Consider the following 8,290-nt stretch of genomic DNA (forward strand, 5'->3'; position numbering starts at 1 on the left):
GATCTCCTGAACCAAAAAGAGGTTTTCTAAATTGTCCTCTTTGCATCAAACAAACAGAAACAGCAGGTGGGACAAGGCAGCGTGCCCATCCTGCCCTCCAGAGCTGGGAACAAGATCGTATTTAAAAGGAGAGGCCCATTCCAGGACCTGCTCCCTTACCTTATCCACTAGGATGAAAAGAAGCCCTCTTTCACTTTCATCAAGAGGCTCGTTACTTCCTCTTTGCTTTCTGCCATAAACGTGGAGTCATCGGCATATGTGAGGTTATTGATATTTCTTGCAGAAATATTGATTCCAGCTTGTGCTTCATCCAGGCTGGAATTTCACGTGATGTACTTTGCATAGAAGTTAAATAAGCAGGGTGACAACACACAGTCTTGACATACTCCTTTTCTAATTTGGAACCAGTCCATTGTTTCATGTCTAACTGTTGCTTCTTCACCTGCATACAGATTTCTCAGGAGGCAGGTAAGGTGGTCTGGTATTCCCATCTCTTGAAGAATTTTCCAGTTTGTTGTGATCCACACAGTCAAAGTCTTTGGCATAGTCAATAAAGCAGAAGTAGATGTTTTTCTGGAGCTCTCTTGCTTTTACTATGAATCAACGGATGTCGGCAATTTAATCTCTGGTTCCTCTGCCTTTTTTGAATCCAGCTTGCACATCTGGATGTTCTCAGTTTACATACCGTGAAAGCCTCACAGTGAGAAGTTTGACCATTACTTTGCTAACATGTGAGATGAGAGCAATTGTGTAGTAGTTTGAACATTCTTTGGCATTGCCCTTCTTGGGACTGGAATGAAAACTGACCTTTTCCAGTCCTGTGGCTGCTGCTGAGTTTTCCAAGTTTACAGGCATATTGACTGCAGCATTTTAACAGCCAGGCCCCCCTGTCCATCACAAGAGTTTTTTGAATGTTCTTCCCAATGGCCCATGAGTTAAAAGTAGTCCAGTCTGTGTGGGAGATCACTTACATACAATTGCTTGTCCTGTGTGAGCACCAGGTTGTGTTCCATGATCTTTTTAAAACGTTCTTTCCTTAGCCTCAGGCACTTTCTTCATGAGGATACCCCGATCATTACTCTGCTGAGTACTTGAGGGAGCCCCTTTCATATCCCAGCATTCTCTGTCTCCGTCACTCTCTCTCATCACGTCACCTTTCTTCATGTTTCTTTGTTTATTATTAACTTTTATTTGAGTATATCTGTTTTCCAGTGTGTTAATTATGATGTTGTGTTAATACCACAGTGAATTGGCTATACATATATTCCCTCTCTTTTGGATTTCCTTCTCATTTAGGTAACCACAGAGCATCCAGTAATTCCCTATGCCATAAAATAGGTTCTCATTTGTTATTTATTGTACCAGTTCAGCTCAGTTCAGTCGCTCAGTTGTGTCTGAGTCTTTGCAACCCCATGAACTGTAGAACGCCAGGCCTCACTGTCCATCACCAACTCCCGGAGTCCACCCAAACCTATGTATATTGAGTCGGTGATGCCATGCAACCATCTCATCCTCTGTTGTCCCCTTCTCCTCCTGCCCTCAATCTTTCCCAGCATCAGGGTCTTTTCAAGTGAGTCAGCTCTTTGCATCAGGTGGCCAAAGTATTGGAGTTTCAGTTTCAACATCAGTCCTAATGAACACCCAGGACCGATGTCCTTTAGGATGGACTGGTTGTATCTCCTTGCAATCCAGGGGACTCTCAAGAGTCTTCTAAACACCACAGTTCAAAAGCATCAATTCTTCAGTGCTCAGCTTTCTTTTTAGTCCAAATCTCACATGCATACATGACCACTGGAAAAACCATAGCCTTGACTAGATGGACCTTTGTTGGCAAAGTAATATCTCTGCTTTTTAATATACTGCCTAGGTTGGTCATAACTTTCCTTCCAAGGAGTAAGCATCTTTTAATTTTATGGCTGCAGTCACCATCTGCAGTGATTTTGGAGCCCCAAAAAATAAAGTCTGCCATGGTTTCCACTGTTTCCCCATCCACTATTTGCCATGAAGTAATGGGACCAGTTGCCCTGATCTTAGTTTTCTGAATATTGAGCTTTAAGGCAACATTTTCACTCTCTTCGTTCACTTTCATCAAGAGGCTCTTTAGTTCTTCTTCACTTTCTGCCATAAGGGTGGTGTCATACATAGTATCAATAGTGTATTTAGGTAAAGCCTAATTTCCCAATTCCCCCAACACCCCTTTCAGCCTTGATATCCATACCTTTGCTTTATATCTGTTTTGCAAATAAGAATCACTGGATCTTTGTCCTGTGAACTCTTGCTGCCTTGCTCTCCACCAATACTACCTGAAATCCTCCTCTTGGTGCCCAGCCTGGGAACTCACTGAAAGCAGGAGGCTGGGCCCATGACAAGACTCACCTTGTTTGTTTGTCACCTCTCAGGGCTTGCTATCCTTTGCTGCCTGATTTCCAGTGTCTTAGAAATCAGTATTTCAAAAAAAAAAAAAAAAGAAATCAGTATTTCATGGTTTTTGTCTTTATGTTCTTTGGGAGTGGGACAAAGAGGGAGAGTGAGATTTAGGAAGGAGGGTTAATCTGATTTCTGTCACTGCACCTTTGCTAGAAACTGAAGGCATCTCTTTATGTTCTTAGTTTTCCCTAAATAGATGTGCTAATTTAAATTCCGATGTATTTTGCCCACTCAAGGAAAGAATCTTTTTCTTCATGGCCTTGCCATCACAAGAAATTGTCAATACACCTGTCTGTTACTCTAACAAAGGAATTTGTGCCCTACTGACTCAACTTAGTGGGAGGTTCAATGAAAAGACAATGTGTACATTTCCAGAGATTGCACATATTCAGCAGCCAAACTTCCAAGCTGATTGGAAAGTATTCTAATAATTGTAACTGTTTTCAGTGGTGACCAAGTCATTGAGTCCAGACAAGACCAGCCAGAATGACTCTGGAGAGCCTCTTGTGGAGCAGCTTAGGGATTACAGGAGTTAAACACACACACACACACACACACACACACACACACAAACACAAATGGTCCCAGACATTTATCCTCTTCCCTTCATGAGTTGTATTTTGGCTTTGGTTGGATGCACACAATCTAATGAGGGGTCTCCTTCCTTGCAAGCCTGAGACTGTCTCTGTATGATATCTCGACAGTACATGGCTACATCTGCAAAAATTATCTCATTTGAGACACATTGTTGCAAGCTACAGAATCCTGCACTGATAACACATCTTGTGCAAACCTGGATCCTTAGAGTTCCTGGTTCACCTTCCACTGATTCCTCAGTTGAAGTTCATGAGGAAAGAAGAGCTCTTCAGATTTTCCATACTCAGTCAAGGATGTCTCTAGGTTCTAGAACATTTCTCTCTGCCCTTATCTCTCCCTCTTGGAGTTTTTGTCCTTCTGTCCCTTATACTCTAGGCCTCTGTGGATCTTACCCACATTCTATCCTCTTCATCAGTTTTCCGAAAGTGTGTATTAGAAGTCCTTCAGTCAGCAAGCACTTACTAGGTGCTCACCAGGTACCAGGCCCTTCTCCAGGGAAACTGCTGTATCAGGAGCAAAGTCAAGGTCCCACTCCTTGGTGCATTCACACCAGGAGGCATCAAAAATAAGAATCTCACTCACACACACACAGACAAATAAGAATCACAGCAGGAGAGCAGCCTGTCATGTTCTCAGGTTCACCTGCCTTCCAGCACCTAAGGACCCCGCAGTGACTAAAAAAAGAATTACCTAGCACATGGGAAAATGGGTGACTTGAGATCTAGAAGGCAGGTAACTAAGAATCAGGAATTTCTTTTTTTTTTTTTTTTAATAAAGGAGTACATCAGGTAAGCAACACGTCCTTACTTAACTCAGAGAGTCCACGTGTTGTGCTCTTCAAGTGACGTTATGGCTACATTCAGAAACATCTCCTAAAGGTACCCACACATTCTCTTAAGGTGTTAAGCTAGAGCTCTTCTATATATAACCTATAAAAATGTGGGCATTATTACTTCTACCTTAATTAGAAATTTTCCAGGCAAAGATTATACATTAATTCAACCAATTTAATATCAAAGAACTTAAAGTTAATGATAGATCTTAAAACTGCAATTTGAGCTGAGTCGTGTCTGATAAATGCTGCTTAAAATCACATATTCGATGATACCTAAAAACACTGACCCCAAATTGAAAGGGGAATAATTAAGTCACTGTGATTTCTTAAATCAAAAGACTTAATCCTGATTTAAAAGACATCATATGGTATATTTAATTTACTGGAGCACATAATTTGAAGTTTTTTAAATAATAATAAATCTGAAAGTAACCATGAGGTAGTTTTTAGACCAAAATTATTAAAGTAGTGTGTGCATACTGAGAGTCATCTCTGGGAGCATGACCAGACAAACATTTTCTATATAATTATACATCAAATATTAGAATTTTCAGGAGTGTAAGTGTATTCGAGATTCATCCTTATAATCAACTTGAATGTTATTCTTGTTTGTAGCATGGAGAGTACTAATTTATCTAAAGCTAAACCTTTTTTATATTCCTGAGTTACATTTCAGCAAAACAGAGTTACAGGAAAAAAAAGAAAAAAGAAAAGACCCACATGGATGCTATTCACTGAGATAGAAAAGTGGTTCAGAACTCCCCTTGGAGAGAGGCACAATGACATATGTGTGGGAAAGCACACTGTGCCTCTGTGCTTGAATTCAGACTGGACCTGGGACTGCATCAAGGCCAGAACACAAGGCTAAGCATTATTGTCATAGGGCAGCCACCCAACCGACAGCACCCACACAGCAGTTCTGGGAAGCTTTTGAGAATATTCCCCTCCCTTTGCAGCATTTCCCATCTGGTTCTCTCATCCTCCGACCACAGGGAAGGATTCTTCACCTCTGTGCCCTGACAGAACACTTTATGCTCCCTGCAGGGAGTGGAGAGCCAGGCAAGAGCCAAGGGGGCAGCTGTACTGCCTCGATGGGTTTCTAGCAAAGGAGGGTGGAAATCCCAAGGACAGAGGAGCCTGGTGGGCTAGAGTCCAAGGGATCGCAAAGAGTTTTGGACAAGACTGGGCCAGTGAGCACGAGCAGCAGGCGGTTCCACCACTCAGACGGATCCAAAGCACACCTGAGTGCCCGCCAAAGCAACCCGCAGGAGGCCAGAGGGCAGAGGGCAGCCGGTACAGCTGAGGGTGGAGGATGAAAGCCTAGACCGTCCTACAAGCACAGGGCATGAGTGGCCTGCACTTGAGAAAGACCTGAATAAAAGTCCATCTAGGCTATCCCTGCAAATATGCTCTCTATGGTGGCATTGGTGGTTCAGTGGTAGAATTCTCGCCTCCCACGCCGGAGACCCGGGTTCGATTCCCGGCCAATGCATTGTTGTTGGTTTTGAGCTTTGCTGGTCCATGGACTGAGGAATGCTACAGTCCAAGGGATGGCCAAAAGTCCAAAAGGACTGAGCGACTAACACACATATACCTTCTCTACATCCTAAAGAGAACGGATTCCAGGTGCTGAAGGGCCAAGCGGGCCCCTTTCCAGACTGGAAAGCTGTTCCCTGGCCTTCCCACAGAAGTTAGCTTTGAGAGGGACGCCAAAGGAAAGGAACAATCCCGAGATACCGGCATGTTACTATCAAGTGATGTCATGACTCTTACATAAAGAAAGAATGTGATGTTAACTGGGCACTTAGGTACAGAATATACGATGTTCGTATTCTTGCAAACTTTTGGTATCTTACAAAAGCTTTTGGTATTGAATTTTAATGAATTTTTGGAACTGAAGCCCCACATTCTCTTTGAATGAAAACTGTTAAGTAAGACTCTGGGTTTACCATGCCAGGAGAAAAGAGTGGAGGCCAGAGCTGGCCAGCACAGGCTGTTCATGGCATCTCAACTCCAACAGCCTGCCCGAGGTCCAGGACCCTGAGGCCCGGACTCAGCGGCATTTAGAAACTCTGTGCAGAAATGTTCTGCATTGGACCTTTAAGCAAAATACAGTTCCGATCTGGGCAGCAAGAGAGAGACTTGTGTGAGTGCAGACGCTGGAAGAAAGAAAGCCTTCCCTGACCGGGAATCGAACCCGGGCCGCGGCGGTGAAAGCGCCGAATCCTAGCCACTAGACCACCAGGGAACTGTAGACCCAGTCCTTATTTAGCTTCTCCAGGTGAAAGGTGAGTGGAAGATGACCCTTCAGAAAGTCAGAAAGCGGGAAAGGCAATGTCGCAGCGGCCCAGGGCTGTGTGCCGCTGTGCAGGGCTCCCAGCCCTGCCCCCGCTGCTCATCGCCCTTCACGTTTCCTTTCCTGGGCGTCGCTTTTGCTCTGGGGCAAGGACACAAGGTAGCGGACTGGGTCCCTCCTGGTCTAGCTGTAGCGCTGCGTTTTGCCGGGCCCAGGTCTTGCTCTCCTTGTGAACCTCGGTTTTCTTTGTCGTCAGGCTCGGTGATGAGTGGCGGGTGATGAGCAGATCCGTCCACCTCCAGATCTCTGATGTGGCTCCGGGGCCTCTCCTAGCGCTGAATAAAGAGACTTCCAGGTGGTCACCAAGTCTTCCTCCAGCTGCGTCCCATGCCTCACCCCGTGCCTTTCGCGCCTGTTGGTTTTGCCAATGAGAAGACATATCTCAGCGGGGTGAAAAGAAAGAGAAAAACTTGTTTCCGCCCGGTATCGAACCGGGGACCTTTCGCGTGTGAGGCGAACGTGATAACCACTACACTACAGATACGGGATAAACTCTACTCCTGAACAATGTATCCATGAAATTCAAAGTCCCGCCACCAGTAACCACAGCACCAACTCTTAACACCAGAGGAGCCTTGAAGCCCCAAACTCTCTCAGGCACGGAGACGGCGGATCCCGAGGGCCCTGCTTTAGGGTTCCTCCTCTCCCATGAAGTGAGGACCCCTGGGCCCCCACAGGTTGCCTTCGGGGCCCCGCACCAACGCAGAATCCTCAGATCCTCAGCTGCGCACCCTGAGTTCAGGGGTCGTCCCCGCCGACTCCCCAGCTCCCGAAAGCCGCAGGAGGCGGAGACGGTGGGCGCTCCCGAGGCCCAGGTGACCCCGAAACCCAGCGGTGTGGAAGCCGCCCCTCCATGGCTGCGGATCCGCGCCTTGGTGGTCCTTCTCTCGGCGCCGGCGATCAGCGCTCTGGGCTCTCAGGAATGACCGACGTTTCCAATCCACCCGGGACGCGCCCTCCCCGCTGTTCCTTTGCACCTGACTCCTGTTGTGTTTCTCTGAAAGTCCGTTGGGCGCAGCACTTCTCCGGTGTCCTCCTGGCAAAAGGGAGTTCTCTTTGGTGTTGCCTAAAATGTCGCCCCCACGTCCCTGGGTGGGCTCGAACCACCAACCTTTTGGTTAACAGCCGCATGCGCTAAACGACTGCACCACAGAGACAACAGTACAAGGTTCTTTTGGACTCTCTCTGGAGTAGACACTCATTCCCAGGGTGAGCGCTCTGTTCCCCAGAGAAACGGTGCCGTTTCCCTGCCACTACCCGCCACAGATGCCAGCCCCCCCGGAGAAACCGCCATCCAGGCCTCGAAGCCTCCGGGCTTGAACCGAAATAGATCCAAGCACAGCTGAACACCGGGTTGCTCCCACGGTGGCTCTTCAGGTTTCCTCGCCTACACCCAACGAATGAGAGTTTGCCCACCCTAGCAAAGGCCTCCGGGCATGTGCTTCGGTTTCCTGCGTCCACCAGGCGGTTTCCACCAGAGTGGGCTTCCCTCGGGGCTCAGACGGTAAGAATCCGTCTATAATGCAGGGCACCCTGGTTCAATCCTTGATTTTGGAAGATCCCCTGGAGAAGGGAATGGCCACCCACTCCAGTATTCTTACCTGGAGAATCTTTGGACAGTGAAGCCTGGCCGGCTACAGTCCCTAGGGACACAAAGGGTTGAACACGACTGAGCGACATTGACTTCAGTTTAGGTGAGTATAGCTCGTTTGTCTGAGTGTTTTCTTTAAATGGTTATTTGTACTCACATCGTAAATTTAACAATATACACTTTTTGTGAGAATAACTTATCCCTCTCCAAATCAGAAATATATGAAGAATACAAGAAGAGTTCTCCTGCCTCCATTCCTACTCCACCGCTGACACACTTTATATGTTACACGTAAGAGGTGGTGGCCGCTTAGGAGTGTGATCAGCGCTGTGAGAAAACTAAGGGACCCAGGAAACCCTGCCTCTTGCCTTGACGACCGTCTGCCCTCTCTGGGCTATGGGAAAAGGGTGAAGGCAAAGAAAAGGAAAATAACACTCTTATTTGCAGAAATTTTACCTCCGGATGGGACACTCTGGTTAACCTA

The 8,290-nt window shown here is 46.6% G+C and overlaps 4 non-coding genes across 4 annotated transcripts; 1 reads left to right on the forward strand and 3 right to left on the reverse strand.

Moving 5' to 3' along the window:
• Positions 1–5,280: 5,280 nt before the first annotated feature.
• TRNAG-CCC lies at positions 5,281–5,351 on the forward strand. The gene has a single exon. It is a non-coding gene; the product is annotated as a tRNA-Gly (tRNA).
• Positions 5,352–6,035: 684 nt separating this feature from the next.
• On the reverse strand, positions 6,036–6,107 carry TRNAE-UUC. Its single transcript has one exon. It is a non-coding gene; the product is annotated as a tRNA-Glu (tRNA).
• Positions 6,108–6,626: 519 nt separating this feature from the next.
• Positions 6,627–6,699, reverse strand: TRNAV-CAC. Its single transcript has one exon. It is a non-coding gene; the product is annotated as a tRNA-Val (tRNA).
• A 599-nt stretch (positions 6,700–7,298) lies between these two features.
• TRNAN-GUU lies at positions 7,299–7,372 on the reverse strand. The gene has a single exon. It is a non-coding gene; the product is annotated as a tRNA-Asn (tRNA).
• Positions 7,373–8,290: the final 918 nt, after the last annotated feature.

The sequence above is a fragment of the Bison bison genome, unplaced genomic scaffold (genome assembly GCF_000754665.1).
Source record: "Bison bison bison isolate TAMUID 2011002044 unplaced genomic scaffold, Bison_UMD1.0 scf7180017845689, whole genome shotgun sequence".
Classification (NCBI taxonomy): Eukaryota; Metazoa; Chordata; class Mammalia; order Artiodactyla; family Bovidae; genus Bison; species Bison bison.